General features: G+C 41.3%; 1 protein-coding gene across 20 annotated transcripts in view; it reads left to right on the top strand.

Moving 5' to 3' along the window:
• The window catches only part of PLCB4 (phospholipase C beta 4), a 415996-nt gene that overhangs the window by 148964 nt on the left and 244909 nt on the right, over nt 1-22123 (top strand). For all 20 annotated transcript variants that reach the window (XM_053200245.1, XM_053200251.1, XM_027069585.2 and 17 more), the window contains one exon: nt 18527-18587. The gene's annotated coding sequence lies outside the window, so the exon portion shown is untranslated. The remainder of the gene's footprint in view (nt 1-18526; nt 18588-22123) is intronic.

Genomic DNA, 22123 nt, shown 5'->3' on the forward strand with positions numbered 1-22123 from the left:
ATTGCACTCTTTTTCTTCCTTTATGTCTGTTAATATTTGCTTTATATTTTTAGGTGCTTCTGTATTAGGTACATAAATATTTACAAATGTTATATCTTCTTGGATTGACCCTTTTATCATTATGTAATGCCCTTATTACATAATGACATACATAATACATAATGACATTATATAATGTCTCTTCTTACAGTCTTTGTTTTAAAGTATATTTTGTCTGCTATAATTATGGTTACCCCAACTTTCTTTTGGTTTCCATTTGCATGGAAATACCTTCATTTTCATTCTCTGTGTGCTCTTATATCTAAAGTGAGTCTCTTACAGGCAGCATATAGATGGGCCTTGTTTTTTTATCCATTCAGTTACTCTGCCTTTTGATTGGAGAATTTAGTCTATTTATATTTAAAGTAATTATTGATAGGTGTGTACTTAAGTTAATTGTTGTTTGGCTGTTTTGTACAAAACACTGTTCCATTTGTCTTTTGCTATCTTCCTTCATGGTTTGATGACTTTGTTAGTGGTGTGCATAGATTCCTTTCTTATTTTTTTGTGTATCTACTATAGGTTTTGCTTGGTCATTACCTTGAGACTTACATGTAACGAGTTACATTTATAACAGTCTGTTTTAAGTTGGTAACACATTCTAAAGCTTACATTTGTACTCTCCCCTAGTCATGTTTGTTTTTGATATCACATTTTACAGTTTTTTATCTTGTGTATACCTCAGCTCATTATTGTATTTATATTTATTTTTACTACCTTTGTCTTTTAATCTTTATACTACCTTTATAAGTGATTAACCCACTGCCTTTGCTATATATTTCTTGTGAGATTTAGACTTTGCTATATGCTTGTTACTAATTAGTACCCTCTTTTCAGCTTGCAGAATTCCATTTAGCAACATTTGTAATGCTGATTTAGTGGTGAAGAACTTTTAAAAGAAGTTTTTAACTTTTGCTTGTCTGGAAAACTCTCTCTCTCCTTCAAGTCTCAATGATAACTTTGTTGAGTAGAGTATGCTTAGGTGGTTTCTTCCAGCACTTTGAATATATTGTATCACTGTCTTCTGTCCTGCAACATTTCTTCAGAGAAATTCACTGATGAACTTATGGGGTTTCCCTTGTACGGAACAGGTTGTTTTCCTTTTGCTACTTTTAAGATTCTCTCCTTGTCTTTGACATTTTAATTATAATATATCTTGGTGATGGTCTCTTTAACTTTATCATATTTCGAATCTGTGGGCTTTCTGGATCTGGATATCTGTTTTCTTACCAAAGTTGGGAGTTTTCAGTCTTCCTATTTCTTTAGTCTGTCTTATTTCTTCAAATAGGTTTTCTGCCCCTTTCTCCTCTTTCTGAGATGCCTGTAATGCAAATGTTGGCCTGTTCCAGAAGTCCCTTAAAGTCCCTTCTTTTTTTCCTGCTCACATTGGGTGACTTTCTCTGGCCTGTCTTACTGATCCTTTCTTCTGCTTTTTCTTTTTTTCTTTTTTAAAAAAATTTAAGTTTATTTTTGAGAGAGAGCACATGAGCAGGGGAGGAGCAGAGAGAGAGGGAGACACAGAATCCAAAGCAGGCTTCATGCTCTGAACTGTCAGCACAGAGCCCAACATGGGGCTCGAACTCACAAACCATGAGATCATGACCTGAGTTGAAGTCAGATGCTTAACCAACTGAGCAACCCAGGCACCTCTCTGCTTTTTCTGATCTGCTATCGAACTACTTTAGTGTATTTTTCAGTGTAGTTAGTGTATTCTTTAGTTCTGTGGTTTGTGTTTGGAACTTTCTCGTGTATTGTCTGTTATATTGTCAGTGTGTTTTATCTCCTTTTCTCCCCAGCTTGGTGAGCATCCTTAAGATTGTTACTTTGAATTCTTTACCAAGCAAATTACTTATCTCCACTTAATGAAGTTTTTTTTTCCCCTGAGGTTTTATGTTGTTCTTTTATTGGGAACATAGTCCATTGCTGCTTCATTTTGCTTGACTCTCTGTGTTGGTTCTATACAGTAGATGATACAGCCACTTCTCCCATTCTTGAAGATTTGGCCTTGTGAACTTTATTGTTCAATCTTGCTTTAGTTCTTGGTGGTCTCTCAAATGTTTGTGATTGTCCAGAGAACCTATTTTATTTTTAATTGATGTCAGTAGTTGAGGGTGTGGCAAGATCAGTCAGTGTCCCAAAGGTGAGAATGTCAGCACCTGAAACCAGACCCTCAGGCCACAACATTTTAAGGAATGCTGTGAAACTGTCAGCATAAGTCCTACTGGCCCCCAGAGCCAGGCAATTGGAAAGTGTACCCTGGGCATCAGTTGCAAAAATCAGGGCTCCAGATGTGTACATAAAACTCCTTTCTGGGAGGTACCAGAAAGCTGTAGTGAGGTGGAAGGAGAGTATCTAGAGATGGTGTCTCCTGGCCTGTGTTCCCTGAGAGTACTTCTGTAGCCTCTAGATATACGCCAAACATGAATCCTGCTGCTAAGGCTGGGGGTCCAGGACTAGCAAGTAGGCCTTTCACAGAGAGGCTGGGGGTATTGCAGTCTGTTTTCTGTGTGTTTCCCTGTGGGTGATTACCTGCTAAGAACAGTCTCTCTTATGGTTATTGCCCCGTGAGACCCAGAAACACGGGCCCCTCTGGCTACCAGAGCTAGGTGATCAAGGGGTATCCTCTGGGCAGCAGTTGTAAAAACCAGGGCACCAGGCTTAAAACTGGGGTACCAGGTATGTAATGTACAAGAGCTCCCATCCTAGAGGTGCTGGTGCTCTGGAGCACGGCAGAGGGAGAGTGCAAGAATAGTGCCTGTCCTCCAAAACCTCAGGAAAGGTTGCAGTCACCCCTTAGATGTATGTTTTATTAGAAGCCTATCTGTCAGGCTGCAGCTGTGATGGTAAGCTAATAGTCCTCTTTCACAGAAAGACTGAGCTCCTGGATCTGTTGTCCTTTGCTGTGCCCTGGGTGCAGTAGCTATTTAAGAACTCATTCTTTCTTGGGTTACAGCCCTGTGGGATCCGTGAATAGAAGCCTGTTGGTCACCAGAGCCAGGAGATCTAGAGGTGTCCCGTGGTAGCAGCTGCTGAAATCGGGGCACTAGACAAGGACATAAGCTCCTTTCTAGAAGGTACCAACGAACTGGAGCAAGGTAGAGAGAGATCACAGAGGTGGCATCCACCAGCCTGTGTTTGTGGGAGCACTTCTGTGGGCTCCTCTGAGTGCACCAGACCAGAAGCCTGACCCTCAAGCCGAGCTCCAGGACAAGCAGATAGGCCTCTTTGGCAGGAAGGTCGGACTGTGTTTTGGTCTGCTGTCTGTGCAGTGCCCCAGTACTAGTAGTCTGTAAAGAATGGTTTTTCTGATTGTTACATTCCCATGGGACTCATGTATGTAAGCCCCTCCACTGGCCTCCAGAGCCGGGCAATTGAGGGGCGTTCCCTGGGCAGCAGCTGCAAAAACCAGGTCACTAGACATGAAAACCGGGACATGAGATGTGTGTAGAAGCTCCCCTCTGGGTGCTACTGGCACTCTGTGTGCAGTGGAGATCGAGCATGAAGAGGACACTGACAGCTGCAGTGAGGCAGGGGGGGATTCCAAAGGTGGCACCTGCTAAAAAGGGGGAAAAGAATAAAGAGGAGAAAAAGGAAAACCTGCTGCAGAGAGAGATCATACAAGAAGGCCCCCATTGAATCATAAAGATGGGACTGGCCGGAAAGGAAACAAAACAAGTATGATGGTTTCTCTTGGCTTCAGCAAAGCAGGAGAGTAGAGTGCTTTAAACTTAGGAAACGAGTCTCTGTCACGTGAAGTCTAGGCACTTTTCTATGGACTGCTTCTGTGCTGGGCCCTGGTGGGTGAGTTTGCAGTCTGTCTACAGGCCTTCTAAGAACTCTTCCTTAGTTCCTCATCCTCCTGGGGTTCTTGTGAGTATGAGCCCTATTCTCAAATCCAGATGTATTGGCAGCTCATGTCTCAGGTGCTGGTCTTAAAAGTTGGGTTGCTCGATGTGGGGTACGAACCCTTTGCTGCAGGTTTTGGGTTCACCCCTGATTGTGCGTTGCCACATTGGGGGTGGGATGCATGACAAGGTTATATTTGGTTGTATTTCAGCCTGTCCTACCCACTTCAGTATGGTCTTCCTCTCATTTGCCCAATGTTGAAGGGGTCACTCTGCCAGTTCTTAGGGTTTTTGTTTTGTTTTTTCAGAGGAAATTGTTCCATATATAGCTGTAGAAATGATATCTATGGGAGGTAATGAGTTCAGAATCTTCCTATATCAACATCTTATACTAGAACTTGGAATTTTTTTGATTATTAAAACCAGTTATGGGTGGCTCAGTTGGTTAAGCGTCTCACTCTTGATTCCGGCTCAGCTCACAATCTCATGGTTTGTGGGATTGAGCTGCACTGACAGCATAGAGCCTGCTTAGGGTTCCTCCCCCCGCCCTCTCTCTCTGTCTCTCTCTCTGTCTCTCTCTCTGTCTCTCTCTCTGTCTCTCTCTCTGTCTCTCTCTCTCTGTCTCTCTCTCTCTGTCTCTCTCTCTCTGTCTCTCTCTCTCTGTCTCTCTCTCTCTGTCTCTCTCTCTCTGTCTCTCTCTCTCTGTCTCTCTCTGTCTCTCTCTGTCTCTGTCTCTCTGTCTCTGTCTCTCTCTGTCTCTACCCATTCTTGTTCTCTCAAAATAAATAAATATTTAAAACAATCAGTTCTGCCTCTGAACCCAGGCATTGATAAAGCCTGAGTGTCCTAGGTGGGTGTGCACATCTAAGTCTTAGTAACTCATCTCATTTTACTTCAGGTGCTATGGTTTTCTAGAGAGACTCTTTCCTGATTCAAGTGGTATTTGTAGCTTGATGGACTTTGATTCTGATGTCAAAAGTAGTAATGGCAGAAACCCTCCCCGTAATCTCTTAGCAGCTGTTTCGTATCCTCAGAGGGACCCTCCTGACACAGTAATGACAATACTATAAAAACTGGGATTTTGTCCCGAATATTAGAGGTGTAGATAAACTGTCTGCTTTAGTTTCCTCATAAAACCAAATAGACATGAACAGGAAACAGCATGGTATTGTCCATACAAATTACTCCCAAGTTGTGCATTTGGAGCCCTTCTATTGACTAGGGTACCCATCTTAGGGCTCTGACATTGCAACTATGTGTTCTGAGTCTTGGAGAGTTTGCAGAATTCAGTCTTATCAATAAAAACCAAGTTACTGCTGTACTGCTATATATCGGGTGTTAGTGGGCCAGCTCACAATGTGATTTCTCCTGAAACAGATGGTTGATCAGTTGTCTGTTGCCAAAAACTATGTGACAAACATAAATACCAGTCTGAAAATTCTGTCATTCGTAACAAGAGAACATCAAGCGTTGAGTGGTTCTTCTGAGCTGTACCATATTCTCTTTCCTATTCTCACTTGCTGACTGGAAGATACAGTTTATGTTTGTGAAGAATATGAATATATAAAAGTTCTTCAGGTCTTGATTCTTTGTTGAAATCAGCTCAGTTGCCAGTTTTTAGATTATTTGGGGGCCTCTACCTTAGGTGTATCTGCTCCTCTACGGCTGTCTCACGAGTGCTATAAACCTAGATTGATTATGAAATCACCTTCCTACCAACAGATTAGAAGTGAATCAGAACAGGGGTGCCTGGTGGCTCAGTTGGTTGAGTGTCCAACTCTTGATTTTTGGCTCAGGTCATGATCCCAGGGTTGTGGGATCGAGTCCTACACTCAGTGGAGAGCCTAAGATTCTCTTTCTTCCTCTGCCCCTCTCCCCTGTTCATGTGCTCTCTTTCTCTCTCTCTCTTTCTCTCTCAAAAAAAAAAATAAATAAAAGCAAATCGCAATGGATTAAAATGACATTTTTCTCCTTGGCATTACTCTAGAGCATCAGTTCTTGAGTTTCTGATGTTACTATTCTTGGTTTACTTTCCACAGGATTATTTTCTCTCATGGGTAGTTATTTGAGTATAGAAACGAGTGGGAAAGGACTGTAATTGAACGCCCACTCGGGACTGCAGGAATGTGATAGGCACTTTTCATGTATTCTTCCATTTAACTTTACAACAGTGAGTGAGGTAGATAATTTTGCTGCTTTGCAACCAGGGAACTAGGTCCAGGAGAGGTTAATTGTCTTGTATTCTCAAAGATCCGTTTCTCTCATTCCATAACCGGCTCTCTTTATACTCTCCAAGTCTCCATTTGGGAATAGTGTTTTCTCATTGCATTCCCACTTTCTGTAGTGGATGGAGATTGCACTGGTCTTTTGAGATTGAGCCCTGAGCTTTCTGTCAGACCTGGTCTGAGAACCAGGTCTGCACCTTGTTTTACTTTTCAGAGTCCCAAGAGATTTGGCCTAGTTTTATGTATTTTACAAAGCTGCCATTACACACTTATCCCTTGTTTCTTTCTCCTCCGTGGCTACCGGTAAAAGAAGATTGAGTCTCACCGTTTCATGGCTCTGAAGAGCAAACCCACAAGACCTTCTCATTTTAATAATTTTAATCACCAAGGAGAAGTAAGAGAGAGAAAACAACAGAAAAAAAATCAGAGTTTCAAAAATAGTTAAAAGTCTTAGTTGTTGAGACTAGTCAATATACCATAGCTCTTGAAATTCTTCTTAGGCATTATTTTTTTTTGAATTTCTTTTTTTTTAATGTTTATTTTTGAGAGACCGAGCATGAGCTCTGGGGGAGCATGAGGGGAAGAGAAAGAGAGGGAGACACAGAATCTGAAGCACACTCTAGGCTCTGAGATGTCAGTACAGAGCCCAACGTGGAGCTCGAAATCATGAACTGTGAGATCATGACCTGAGCTGAAGTTGAATGCTCAACCTACTGAGCAACCCAGGCACCCCAGGCGTTATTTCTTAGAAGCTACTAGATGTCTCTTTTACAGGGATTATTTTTATTGAGGAACTGTGGTCCAAACGAGATTCAGGTTGGTACCACTGATGAAATTTTCTCTCCCAGTTAGGTCACGTTTCCAGTGATTGTTCAAGCACCAAGGGTTTCGTTACAAACCGGCTATGTAAGAGACTTTCAGAAAGCAAAGATATTTCATGTTAGAATGTGCCACTTGACAGGACTGGGAAATGATATTAGGCTTAGTTTAAAGTATTTTTGCTGCCCAGGACTGGGACCCATAGCCACATGTGTCCATTGAACACTTGAAATGTGGCTACTTTGAGTTGAAATGTGCCATCAGTGTGAATGACTCACTGGATTCCAAAGACTTAGAAGGGGGTGGGGGGTGGGGAATCTCCATTTTTATATTGATTACATGTACATGAATTTTGTAATTCTTAATTTTGAGCTTACTGTAGATTCATAAGCAGTTATAAAATATAATACAGAGAGATCCCCTGTTCCCTTCACCCAGTTTTCCCCGTGGTACCATCTTTCGAAACTATAGTATATTAGCCCAACTGTGACATTGACATTCATGCAATTCACTAACCTTATTCAGATTTCATCATTTTATGCATGCATGTGTGTAATTCTTTGCAATTTAATCACCTGTGTAGATGCATATGACCAGTACCACAGTCAAAATACAGAAATGCGTTGAAAGGATTCCCTGTGCTAAGCTTTTGTAGCTATAGCAACCCGCCTCTCCCCCATTCTCCCCCCTACCCCCAATTCCTAGGAATCCCTAATCTGTTCTCCATCTGTGTACTTTTGTCATTTCAAGATTGTCATATAAAGGGAATCTCCTATAGTATGGAGCCTTTTGAGATTAGCTTTTCTCACTCAGCAAAATTCTCTTGAGATCCAACCAAGTTGTTACCAGTTCTTTTCTTTTACTGCTGAGTAGTAGTCTTTGTTTCTTCTTACTTTTTAAATGTTGCTATTAGAAAGTTCAAAATTACACTTGTAACTCACCTTTGTGGCTTTCATTGTATTTCTATTAGCACTGATGTAAGTTCATGTTTGTCTGAAGTAATCAAAAAGCATATTTCTGTTGCATTTTCATTGAGTTTCAGGCATTCCTGTGTTAAATGGTGTATTTTGTTCTGCTGATTGTAAATCAGCTTATTTGGAAATGAACAAAAGGACAGTGCCTTTTGAAACAGACAGGGCACCTGGGTGGCTCAGTCAGTTAAGTGTCCTACTGCGGCTCAGGCCGTGATCTCCTGGTTCGTAAGTTCGAGCCCTGCATTGGGCTCTGTGCTGACAGCTCAGAGCCTGGAACCTGCCTCAAATTCTGTGTCTTCCTCTTCTCTCTGCCCCTCCCCCACTCACACTGTCTCTTTCTGTCTTTTTCTCTCTTTTTCGCTCTGTCTCTGTTGCTCTGTCTCTCTCTCTTTCTCTCTCTCTCTCTCTCTCAAAAATATTAAAATTTTTTTAATAAAAAATAAAATCATTTCAGGAGAGTGAAATCATCTCAGGGTCTCTCCCTTTCCCCTCCCCCAGTTTTTTGGGGGGTTTTTTTTGGTCAGTTTTTCAGTAAGAAACCCTTTGTATTTCTGTCTATAAAAGAGACTTTTCATAAGGTTAGGCAGCAAGGAGGGGTGTCTTACAACTGCTGCCAACGCTATTCAGTACACTGGTTTGAGACTAATTAAATGGCTCCTATTTATCTGATATTTTCCCCCTAGAGAGATTCAGAAATATTTTTTTTTCAACTTAAGCTTCAAAAAGAAACCAGCTCAGTTAGCTTATAGTGGAGGGAAGAAGCAGGACACAGGGACACTTCAGAGCAGATTAGAACTGAGGTGACGGATAATACCATTTTCAATTAAATTGCCTGGGGAAATTAGGTAGGCAGAGAATAATTACCTGAGTTGGCATATATCCAGGTTTCTGAAACTAAGACCCTGCTCGAATGTTCTGAGGATCACTGATGACCACAGGCAGCCAGGGACCTTGAGGGCTGTCTGATCTCAAACATATTTAAATCTTCCGGCTGCAGTGCATGGCAATTTTAAGTCAAATTAGGTAGCATGAGAAACTCTATCAAATAAAACCTTGTAAAACAAACAAACAAAAAAAAAAACCAATGAAGACCTCCCACCCCCAGCAAGCCACACTGCAAAGCATCATATTAAAGGGAGGCTTCTCTGACAAAATTTCTATTTACACATAATATAGAAAATACATCTGTAAATATATTAAATATACTACAAATTAGAGATTACATGTAATTTTTGAATACTTATGTAGTCATAGTTAAACTTATATTTTCGTAACTTCTGCTGTGTGACTACCACCAGGACACTGGAGCTGAGATGGGAACCATAGGAGAAACCTAGAGAGGGCTGAGTGAAGTATCATGGTAGTCTTTCCCTCACGCAGAGGGCCCTGGCAAGGTGACAGCCCTTGGTCATGCCTTGCGAGGACCAGGAAAGAACGCTGAGTAAATGTCACCTGATTTGTGAGTTCATCCAACCTAGTTGTGGAAATGAGCCTTGAATGTAACCGTACCTTTAATGCAGAAGTCAAGATGCAGTATTGTGTTCCCCACCCCAGCTCTGCCTCCAGTGACCTATTACTGTGACTGCTAAGCATGGGTTTCTTGGGGTCCATGCCACTGGTAGCGCCTGGTGCCATGCTGCCCCTGCTTTGTCTGGGTGGGGTTGATGGAAGAGAAATGAGGTTGTTCAAGTATAGATTTTGTCTTTTCTCTTTACCTAGAGAAAAGCTCGCTTTGCTTTCTACAAAAGGAAATGGAGCCAGTGGTTTTTCTTTGCTTCTAGTGTTCGCTTTTGCTTTGTTCCTATCTTTTCATAATCTCTGAATTTCAGAATGCAGGTATAGGAAAATGGGTGTGGAAGGTGTAAAAAAGGAACCAGTTACATTTTTCTTCCTCTCTGCCCCCCCCTCCCCCAATACAGCTATAAGGGGATAGCAGAATGCTTGGATTGTTTCATAGCCTTCCTTGAATAAGGCGGTTCTGGTACATGGCGGGGGGGGGGGGGGGGGGGGGGGAAGGGAGGGCTTTATGCAAATTACAGAAACACACCCCTTGGTGAGGCTGCAGCCCCCATTTGCCCCCAGCCATGGCCATGAGCCAGATCTGAGTGCAGTGCATGTGTACTCAGCCCTCACCTGTGCTGTATGGTAGGTGCAGAAAGCACCCCTGTCTCCCAGCACTGGGAGCACAGATGGGTGCACAGCCAGATGCAGCTCTTAAGAGTAAGTATACACAGGGGCCTGGGCAGCTCAGTCGGTTGAGCATGCAACTTCCGCTCAGGTAGTGATCTCACACCTCGTGGGTTTGAGCCCAGCCTCAGGCTCAGTGCTGACAGCCCAGAGCGTGGAGCCTGCTTCAGATTCTGTGTTTCCCTTTCTCTCTGCCCCTCCCCTGCTCGTGCTCTGTCTCTGTCTCTCAAAAATAAACATTAAAAAAAATTTTTTTTTAAGTGTACTAGGCCAGATCATCAGGGTTTGAAGTCCTGCTTCTGTGCTTCCTTGCCATGCGCCCCTGGATAAACGATGTAACCACTTTGTGCCTCAGTTTCTTCTTCCGTAAAAAGTGTCTACCATAGGGTTTGGTATGAGTTAATGACTTCATACACAGAAAACAGTGAGTTAATACCTGGATGTAGTAATTTCTCAGTAATTAGTAATTATTGCTATTGTTATTCTCCTAAATCGGTCAGTTTTGCTCTCTAACCTGTCTTTAAAGGGATATTTCTTAAAAGCTGCTTTTTTTCTGTAAAAAAAAATCTAATAGGCATTGTGCTTGTAGATGTATGAAACATCCTTTGAATTTTCTATATTCTTTCCCTGTAAATATTATTGTAGAAAATATAACATGTAGGAAATGTAATTTAACTTAAGCAATTTCAGCCCATGGCGTGTGCTTGCTTTTCATTTTGTTACCTCATCGTCCTACTCAAATGTTAATATTCTAGATGTTTAGTTTCATGATGGTTCAGTTTAACTGAAAGGGGAGGAACTTCTGCTCTGGAATTGGAATTTGGAGAGTACATGCATTCTTGGGTTGGCTAATGGGATCCTAAGAACATTAACTACTCCCAGTGACCAAAGTAAGAGTTGTTAAAAACAACAACAACAAAAACCCATACTCGCCGGTTTTAACTTTCATGTATTCTCTCCACTGGCCAGTTAGCTTTCCTTGTGACATGACCTCAGTTCCCGTCCTGAGAAGAAAACCACACGCAGAAACAAATCATGCTCACAGTTACTAGGTGTAGTAGGCAGAATTCGGGGATGGCCCCAAGGTGCCCATGCACTGGTATATGCACCCTGAAAAATCTGTAGTACTAGGATTACGTCACTCCCATGATTCAGTTATGTTGCATAGCACAGTTGGCTTTAGGAGTGAGAGCTTATCCTTGGTGGGCTTGCCCTAATCAGGAAAGCCCTTATAAAGGACTGAAGAAGATTCAAAGAGAAGTATTCCACACAAGGAAGGTTCTTCGTCTCTGGCTTTGAAGATGGTGGGGGTGATGCGGCAAGGAGTATAGGTGGCATCTAGGACCTGACAGTGGCCCCCTGCTGATAGCAAGGAAACATAAGTCCTCAGTCCTGTGGCTCCAAGGAAGTAAAATTAGCCAACAACCTGACTGAGCTTGGAAACAGATTGTACCTCAGCCTCCAGAAAGGAAGCCTGGAAGACACCTTGATTTTAGCCTTGTGAGACACTGAGTGGAGAACCCAGCAACCGCGCCAGACTTCTGACCTTTAGGACTAAGAGCCAGTAAATGTGTGTTGTTTAAAGCCATGAAGTTTGTGGCAGTTTGTAATGCGATCATAGAAAACCAATACATAGGGGAAACTAGGGGAAAGAATGTAGGTGGATCATTGCAAAACCATTACCATTATTTAGGGGGCAAAAAATCCCCCAAACACCTCATGATCTCCTACAGAGAGCCCTCAGTTACACATTTTAAAGCTGATTAGCCACAGTAAATGACAGATACAGAAGCTCTAAGTTTCCTGGGCCAAGTTTAGAGCCGTTTCTCAAACTGGCAGTTGGAGACCCAGCGAGGGGCAAAGGGATGGCTGAACTGCTCTCGGGCAGGATGTTTACTGAATAGTGGTACAGGGTGAATATGCAGAGCAGGGAGGCGGAATCCTCTTCACTCCATGCTTATAAATGTTTCTGACTACGTCTTTAATTTAGGGCTCACTAACTCGGAGAGGGCGAACAGGAAGGCGTAGGAGAGGGGGCTGTCTGGGTGGCAGTGATGGGGCAGCTGGGGGGCTGTGGGGAACTAGAAGGTGATCATTTAAATATGTATGTAGCCAGATAAGGCCCATGGAAGCCTCTCCAGTATAGCCTGGTGGGGAGAGAGTACATGTCGGGCAGACAGAATCGGAGGATGTGAACTCAGGACCTGGAGTTTTGTTTTTGTCCACTGGCCTATCTTCACAGCTGGGAACAGGGTCTGGCACACAGTGAGTGCTCCATAAATGTTTGTTGAGTGACTGAAGAGACCAACATATTAATACAATATGCAGAAATAGCAAATGTGATTGCATTGGTGAGAAATGCTTCTAAAATCCAGTTACTTTTAGTGTTGTGACATGGTACCACTCTGGGCTATCCTTTTGGCCTGCTGTTTACCTTTCTTAACCTATAGCTCCATTTGAGGACTGTTTTGGAAGTCATTAACTATGGAAGAAGACCAAGCCCGTGTTGAGCGCTTCTGGCTGGCTGGCACTGCCCCAGGTACCTGGTGTGTGTTTCTTCTCCTTTTATCCTGACCCAGACTTCCAAGGTGGGTCTTAGTATGACCTGCCTCTGACAGAGGGGGAGACGGTTTCAGAGAGGCAAGGTCCGTTGCTCAAGACCACATGGCCAGTAAAGGTTGCCCTCAGCTTTATCTGATTGTCAGGCCCCTGCTATTGCTTGCTACTCCGAGCGTGTTCTGCAACCAGCATTGGCATCACCTGACAGCCTGTTAGGGCTGCAGAATCTCTGGTCCCACCTTAGACCTATCCCAGACAGAATCTGCATTTCATTCAGATATGTGGGTGGTTTGTATCCATATGAATGTCTTGGAAAGGGCATTAAATGCCAGTCCTTCTGTGTTCAATATATAGATGTGCAGAAACAGGCCGGGCGTTGTCACCCTCAAATACTGGGTTCTAAACTCGGGTTATTCATGGGCCACTTGTATGGATTTGGCCAAATTTTTCACCTGAATTTGTTACTCTTTTCCATATAAATGTATTTGCTTAAAAAGAAAATATAATTGGCAGCAAACAAACCCCACAACTATATGGCAATATAGTAATATTACTGTAGTAAATAGCTGTGAAACTGTATTTATAGTAATATACTTATGTTCGATAGAAAAATGACATTTTCTTTTTTTTTATTTTTTTTAATGTTTTTTTATTTTTGAGACAGAGAGAGACAGAGCATGAACGGGGGAGGGTCAGAGAGAGGGAGACACAGAATCTGAAACAGGCTCCAGGCTCTGAGCTGTCAGCACAGAGCCCTACGCGGGGCTCGAACTCACGGACCGTGAGATCATGACCTGAGCCGAAGTCGGACGCTTAACCGACCAAGCCACCCAGGCGCCCCGAAAAATGACATTTTCCATAAAGAGAAGATAAGTCTTAATATACGTGCAGTTGTACATTAGCTCTCCATGTACCATTGTAAGTTAACTGTATTTTACATGTAAGCTACGCCATTAATAATAAACTGTAATCTATTGTAAGATATTTCTCTATGGACCCTTAATGGCAATGTGTTTCGTGTTACGACACACTGCTGTGATAGATTGTGAAAAATGGCCACAAAGTCTTCCCTTCCCTGTACCTATGCCCTTGTTATGTGCAGTGTCCCACTAATGGGTGAGACTTTCTCCATGCTTTATAGCTGGGCTTGACTGTGTGACTAGCTTTGCCCAAAGCCACGTTAGTGCATATGACGCAGCAGAGGCTAGCATGTTGGGTTCTGACCTCTTGCCATTCTTGCAAACTTGAGATCACTATGTGAACCAAAATAGTTACATGTTTTAAGCAACAAAGGTTTGAGGTGGTTTGTGATGCTGTACACTTGCTGACGTGAGTATTCTCAAACGCTGTTTACAAAACAATTTCCATGTTCGAGAGCAGATCAAAGAGCAATGATTCTGTTTTGATTCAGTCTTGCCAAGTTATTCTTCATTTGAAAACAAAATCCTGATATTGAATGTCTCGGAAAGGGCATTAAATGCCAGTCCTTCTGTGTTCAACATATAGATGTATAAAAACAGGCCTGGCATTGTCACCCTCAAATACTTGCACATTTTTATCCCCATCTACTGAGAAATCAAAACTTGACCCTCGGCTACAGCTTCCCTGTTGCTTTGAAATAAGACTCTAATGCTAATAAGTCTAAATTCTGTGGCCTGTCATTACTGGTGGTTTGCAGTAAGACGTTGGTGCTTTGTTACGGTTTGGAAGTAGTTCTGTGCATGTGCTTCTCTTTGGTGAGAGTGAAATGCAATTGTGTTTCCCATCACAAGGTATCCGTGGAGAACTGTGATAGCAAATCTTGTAGAAGTGTAAATATTCACCACTTACTGGGTTTCCTTGAGCAGTGTGAAGAAGTGTTCTGTCGTTTTTGAAAGAAGCCAACGAGTATTCATGGGTAGACTCACTGAAATGCAGTCTTTAAAAAGACAGCTTTAATGAAATACAACTTACGTACCATAAAGTTCACCCATTAAAATGTACGATTGGATTTTTTTTTTTTTTGTATATTTAGAGTTGTGCAACCACTACCATGGTGTAATGTAAGAACACTTGGATTGCTTGTGTCCAGGAGCATTGACTATCTTCCCTGCCCCTTCAGTCCTACACAACCGCCAATCTGTCTTCTATGGATTTACCTAGAATAGGATATTTCATATACACAGAATCCTACAACATGTGGTCTTTTGTAACTGGCTTCTCTCATTTAGTATAATGCTTTCTAAAGTTTATCCACGATATGTATGTATGATATGTATGTATGTATGATATTATATGTATCCCTGTTGCATGCTTTTACTGCTGAATAACATTCTGTTGTATTCCATCTGCATTTTGTGTATCCATTGATCAGTAAATGGGCTTTGGGATTGTTTCTACTTTTTGGCCATTATGGATAGTGCTGCTATGAAAAAGTACATGTAATCTTTTTATATGGACATATGTTTTTATTACTCTTGGGTACCGGCCTAGGGTGGAGTTACTGGGCCATATGGTAATTTTATGTTTAACCATTTGAAGAACTGCTAGACTACTTTCAAAAGTGGCTACACCATTTTATTCCCGCAAGTAATGTACAAGCATTCTGATTTTTCCGAATTCTCATTAACGCTTGTAATCTGTCTTCCAATTATAATTATCCTAGTGGGGGTGAAGTAATAGCTTATTGTGGTTTTTAACTTGGATTTTTCTGATGATTTATGTATTTGTGTATCTTTTTTTGAGAGATATCTATTTAGATCACTTACCATTTCTAAATTGAGTTTTTTGTCTTTTTATTGTTGATTTGAAGTAGTTCTTAACATACTCTGGATACAAGTCCTGTATTAGATAAGTGATTTGCAAAAATCTTTTCCCATTGTGTGGGTTGTCTTTTCACTTTTTTGAGAATAATCTTTTAAGCACAAAAGTTTTTAATTTGATGAAGTCAAATATTTTCTTTCATTGTTTGTGCTTTTGGTCCCAGATCTGTGAAAGTGTTGCCTAACCCAAGGTCACAAAGATTTACTCCTGTATTATATTTACTCCTTAGTTTTATAGTTTGGGTTCTGATATTTACATGTGTGATCCATTTTGAGCTGTGAGGTAGGGATCCACCTTCATTCCTTTGCATGTAGATGTCCAGTTGTCCCAGCACCATTTGTTGAGTCGATTCTTTCCACATGGAATAATGCTGCCACCCTTACTGAATGAAAACCAGCTTTTGTTTACCAGCACCAGTTGGTTTCTAATATTTGGGAATTTTGTCTATTTATTAGGTTTCTTTCTGTGTTACAGAAGAATAGACCAAAAGCATATGCAAAGACACACATAAACACAGACATCCAGAGACTTCTACACACACAGTCTCTCTTTTACCAAGGACTCATTTGTACTCTTTAACACCTGGAGTAATAATGTTAGAATGAAAAAGGCGGTAAGTTGAGGCCTTGATTCATATATGACTACGACACTAAGTCAATTATAAAAGTTCATCTGCCATATGCCAATAGCTAGTTCATGACAAACTGTTTAGACCATTTCACTCCTTTGTGGTTAAGTATTTCATCACTGACTTCCTCAAATGTTGCAGTATCCTAGCCACGCACAGAATTAGAAAGGTGTATGGAACGATGGGTTGTCCCTAGGGAATTAGAGAAAGCAGAGGAAAAACACATCTTGTCTTTAAGTCTTTTGTTACAGAAGGACTTGGGTGGCAAGTAGTTTCTCAAAATGAGGAGCATGGTACAGCAGGGTCCTTAATCAATGAGTGTTTCTGGAACTCTGCTTTGTTTCATAGTCCCAAGAGGCATAACATAGTTATGTAGTTGAAGTTCCTGGCTATCGGCAGGCCACCTAATTATTCACCTGTTCAATGAAGATTTCCTGAGCACACTAATATGCTAGACACTGAGCAAGGTGCTAGGGATAGCTGTGATGGTTTTCAATACTTTCTTACAATACTTCATTACAAATATAAATTTAATATGAAAACAGGGTGCGTGCCATGGAGGAGGCAGTTCCATAGAGGCTAAATATGTGTCAAGGTGCCTGGGGTTGAATGCCAGCTCTGTGTGATTTCTGAAGAGTCATTTCTGAGTTTTCTCTCCTATAAAATGTGAATAATCACAGTATATACATTTTAGAGTGTTTATGTGGATTATATATGATATAATTCATGCCTAGAGCCTGGGTCAGAGTAAATATTTGCTAAATCAATAAACAAATGCACATGATACTAGATATTCTCTATTTCTGTATTTTTAAAATGGAATATTTTGTTCTTCTAGAAAATTTGGGATGAATTGGATTGTTTTTCACTTTCAATTATAAAAGTAACAGGTTTCGTGGTAAAATAGCACACAATGGTAAAATGTTAGGTTAAAATGCAAAGGTCCTTTTTTTTTTCCTCTTATGTCCTTCAGCACCAGTTCTCCTGGGACAGCTACACTCAAGTTTCTTGTTATCCCTCCAGATACATTCTCTGCATCTAATAGGATTTACACATAGGTTAGCGAGGTTTGTTTTAACACATTGGGGTCATAGTATGCATATTACTCAACTACTTGAGTTTTTAAAAATTAATACTGTGACCTGATTTTTTAAAATCTGTACATATAGATCCAACTGTTTTTTTTAAATGTGTTTTTATTTTTAGTTTTTTTTTGGGGGGGGGGGCGGGGGGTGTAGATACAGAGGATCTGAAGTGGGCTCTGTGCTGACAGCAACAAGCCCGATATGGGACTTGATCTTCTGAACCCTGAGATCATGACCTGAACCAAAGTCGGGCGTCCAACCAACTCAGCCACCCAGGTGCCCTGCTTCTTTCTTTTTAATGGCATATAGTCTTGCATCATGGATGAACCATCCTACCTAGAACCTTACTGTAGACATCTCTATACATCGATGATGACTTTCTCAATAACACAGTTCACATCTTACAGACGTCGTTTTCCCATGTTTCAATTGCCAGTTTTCTTTAAAAAATTTTTTTTAATGTTTATTTTTGAGAGGCAGAGACAAGGAATGAGTGGGGAGGGGCATAGAGAGAGGGAGAGACAGAGCATGAGTCAGGGAGGGGGCAGGGAGAGGGAGACAGAGAATCTAAACCAGGCGCCAGGCTCCAAGCTCTCAGCATAGAGCCCAACGCAGGGTTTGAACTCATGAACCACAAGATCATGAGCTGAGCTGAAGTCGGATGCTTAACTGACTGAGCCACTCCGGTGCCCCTCAATTGCCAAATTTTCCACCTCTGCTCCTCCCAAATGCGAATGGATTTGCTTTTAACTTATGTGTACTTCTGATACCACCTGGAACTTCCCACCCCTCCCAACCCCACCTTGGAAAGATCTCAAAACCTAAATTTCCACCAAACCAGAAATCTAATGTCAAATCCAGAATCTACATCACCAACTTGTTAACAAAGACAACAAAAAACATGTAGCAAAAATATACTTTTTGTAGAAAGATGCAAATCCGTTATAAATCTTAGGTGTTCAACACTGTTCTTCATTGAAGTGGCAAACTTTTTCTTACAGTTCATCTCAGGACGTTTGACTGTTAATCAGGAAAAGATTTATATTCTAAAAGATCTTAGATGGTCTTGTTCAACTGTTCCTTAATTATCACGATAAGAGGGTGAACAGTAGATCAGCACAGCGAAGAGGATCTATAAACCCTGTAGGCTGGCGTAGCGGTAACATTTCTGATTTGATGACTGCGTCTTTGTTCATTTGGAAAGTAATGTCACTAATGTATTAATGTGCCTTTCTGATGTGTGTGTGTGTGTGTTTAATATTACAGATTCTGATTTTGAAGTGCACAAAGCTGTTCCTTACATGAGAATCCTAAAGGTTCCTCTCATTGATTTTTCACTGCTCTGTGTCTGCTTGCTTCACAGAGGACGGCGCTGTGAGTTGAACTAAGTGGACATCACCTGCAGTCCCTTCCACATCTGCCTGGTGAGTATTCTGCTGCTGTGGTAGAGTTTCTAGTTGTGGGGTTCTAGAACTTAGCATCTGTAAGGTGAATCCCCCTTCATTTATACCGACGTCCACCCTGAAGTGCCCCTCAAAACTGATTGACAGCTACTTTCCTTCGTGCAATGGAGCATCCGTCCCCTGGAATTTTCCAGATTCGAGTTCATTCATTCCACCAACCTAGGGCACTTCACCCTTCACTAGCTTTTCTCCTCGCTGTCTGTGGTAGTATTGCCTGCATTTAGTGAGCCATTAGATATCATTTAAGTTCCTGTTCTCTGCAGTTATTTCTGAGGGAAAATGTAGGACTTGTATTCAGTCCTATGCAGATAATGTTTAGGAAGATTCCCACGAATGTGGAAAAAAATCACAATTACGCGCATTGTCAGCTAGAATCCACCATCCATTCTGTGGGAACTACCTGTGGAAATGACAGAAATAAATTCTCCCAGTGCCTCTCTAAAGTTCCATTTTATAAATTTCTAAAGAAATGCTGAAATGGGGGCCAGTAATAGCTCTATGTGGCCAATTATTTTTATTTACAAACCAGAAGTTGCCAATGCTTTATTCTAGAGCCAGGATCTTGATGAATATGAGTTTTTTTCTGACTTCTTAATCAAATTCCTATTTTTATAACTTCTGTAGGAACTTATATAGGACTTTTTGTAGAGAGTCCTGTTATAAGGGAAACGCTTGGACTATGTATCATTTCTTCAACAGGCAAGAAGTCATTTTATAGTGATGCATGATAAAAAATAACCAGCAACTTCACTGTTCATCCTGAGAGGTGAACCCCAGCTTACAGGCATTTTAAATCAATGTTACTTTTTTCACCACGTTGCAAGTCCTGTCACACACTCTGTTACCTTCCAGCAGGGTCTGTGGCTGATTTTTTTCCAGCCTTTCTGTGAGGGGAGAGAAGAATCACACTTCTCTAAGTGATCAGTATTTAATGGTGACAAAAGACTATCAAGAGAGTAGATTTATTATTGAGTGTCCCTACCTATTTTTAGTTGAGTGCACTGTGTTTTACTGCTTCCCATGGATGATTCATAAACTATGTTTTAGCAGGAAAACCAGAGTTGGGGTAGGGGTTTCTAAATAATTCTCTAGGGATTTTAAATCAGGATAGGCATGCCATCTGCTTTTTAGCCTTTATTACATTCTTTTTGGACTGTTTGCTTTTGCTATGCAATAGTTGTTATTCTTAAATAAGAGATCATTTTCATCGGCTTATTATAAATGAATTATGTGTGTGGTGAAAATAAACACTTGATTCAGAAGTTTAAAAACATGGCTTAGAAGTTGTTTGTTAAACATTTTAAGTTCCAAGAAGAAGTTTTTCCATATGAAGTGGTATAAATGCCAGGCACTGGATTTTACAAAGACTTTGGATGGACTCGGATCCCAAGACAGCTAATAGAGTATGTGGGCTCTTTTTCCATTCCCTCTTCAAATAGGACCTGATTGGACCCAGTGCCCCACATGTCACCAGGTGGTGGTTACCCTTACTTTAGTCTTGCCTTCCTCCCAAAGAGAGAATTTATTTTCCTCCATCCTCTATTTAAAAAGCTCGGGGCGCCTGGGTGGCTCAGTCGGTTAAGCGGCCGACTTCGGCTCAGGTCATGATCTCGCGGTCCGTGAGTTCGAGCCCCGCGTTGGGCTCTGTGCTGACAGCTCAGAGCCTGGAGCCTGTTTCAGATTCGGTGTCTCCCTCTCTCTGACCCTCCCCCCATTCATGCTCTGTCTCTCTCTGTCTCAAAAATAAATAAACGTTAAAAGAAAATTAAAAAAAATAAATAAAATAAAAATAAAAAAGCTCAACTGTAGCAACATTCAGTTGTTGAGTATCTTGTATTATGAGGCATTTCATTTTCACATTGAATTGAAATCTTGTTCTTTTCTAATGTCTTCCCATATTCAAAATTGGAAACCTCTAAACCTGGGAGCTGGAAGTCTTCTGGTTTTATCTTGAACACCTGCTTTCTCTGTGATTCCCATCATGAGTACCTATGACTGTACATTAGTTCTAAGCATTTGTGTTAAGCCTGTTGCTCGCACCATAGGTATTCAGAATGTATTTTAATTCCTGTAATGGTACAAAGTGTATATTCTTATTTATGTCCCATTCAACTTGGCTTTTTAGCAGTGTTAGGCTTAAATTCCTAAAATAGAAAATATTTACATAGAGAGCAAAATGACTATTTTTGGATTATTCTTGCCATTATATTTCTAGCTTCAAGATGACTCTTGGTAAAGAGGAATTTATAAGTCAAATCAAAGGTGGTCTTCAAATATCATGGAAAGAAAGAAAACAACCCTTGATACCTTCTTTCCTGCAGTATTGAAATTTGGAAGATTTACCTTGCTTTCTGAATGATTTTAAATTGTTTTTTTTTATTAAATATTGATTATATACAGAATGTACACTGTTATTGTCAGGTATGAAGCTCCCCAAACTTTAACGTTGACTTCTCTTTCCTTTTGCCTGTACTTTGGAGCCTTCCAGGCTGTCCTAATGTGTCTTGCAGCTGGAGGTATAGGCATAGATTTATAGTGACAGCTGTATGTTTATATGTATGGTACCAGCTATTAGGATCTTTTACTTATTTATTTATTTATTTTTATTTATTTTATTTTTTAATTAATTAATTAATTTATTAGATCTAAGACCTGTGTTCTAGGGTTGCTGCAGTGCTCTTCGGGAACAAAGATGATTCTTCATAAATTGTGGATAGTGCAGTTATTTTAAACTCTTAAGTATTATACATAGAAGCTCTTATTTGTGGTATAACAAGAATCTGGTTTCATGTTTTCTTAGAGCCCATTCATGCATGACAAGAGTCTGGCTGAGCTCCCCAGAAGCAGACTTGAGATGAGGGATTTTTGCACGAGTGTCTTATTAAGGGAGTGCTCCCAGGAGAAACAAGTGAGTTGGAGAGGGAAGAAAGAAGCAGGGGGATTTTTCCGAGCAAAGTCCCTGCCTCAGCCGTGATCCTGGAGGAGCTCTGGAGCATACTTGCTCCTGAGAACCACTTCCTTCTGCCCCAGAGCAAGGGGCCAAGCTTTCCCATCCTTGCAGCAACCATTGGCTGTGGACTGGTTTGGGGGGAGGCTGTGAATTTGAGAGCATTTGGGGTCTTTGCATCTGCTGAGGAAGCAGCTCCAATAGTTAAGGGGTATTCCTCTTAAGAAATCTGCAAGTGCCGGGGTACCTGCGTGGCTCAGTTGGTTAAGCCCCCGACTTTGGCTCAGGTCATGATCTCATGGTTTGTGGGTTCCAGCCCCACATCTGACTGTGCTCCTGCTTCAGATTCTGTGTCTCCTCTCTTTCTGCTCCTCCCCGCTTGCACGGGTGCACACATACACACTCTCTCTCAAAAATTAAAAAAAATTGCAAGTGTCATCTCTTAGAAGCAAAGCACATACAAGCCAGGAGATGGGCACACAGGACAGCTAAAAGGGACCCAGTGGTGACAGGACATGGGAGTGTCTGTTCTACCTAGCAGCAGCCATGT

Source organism: Acinonyx jubatus, chromosome A3, assembly GCF_027475565.1.
Source record: "Acinonyx jubatus isolate Ajub_Pintada_27869175 chromosome A3, VMU_Ajub_asm_v1.0, whole genome shotgun sequence".
In the NCBI taxonomy this organism is placed as follows: domain Eukaryota; kingdom Metazoa; phylum Chordata; class Mammalia; order Carnivora; family Felidae; genus Acinonyx; species Acinonyx jubatus.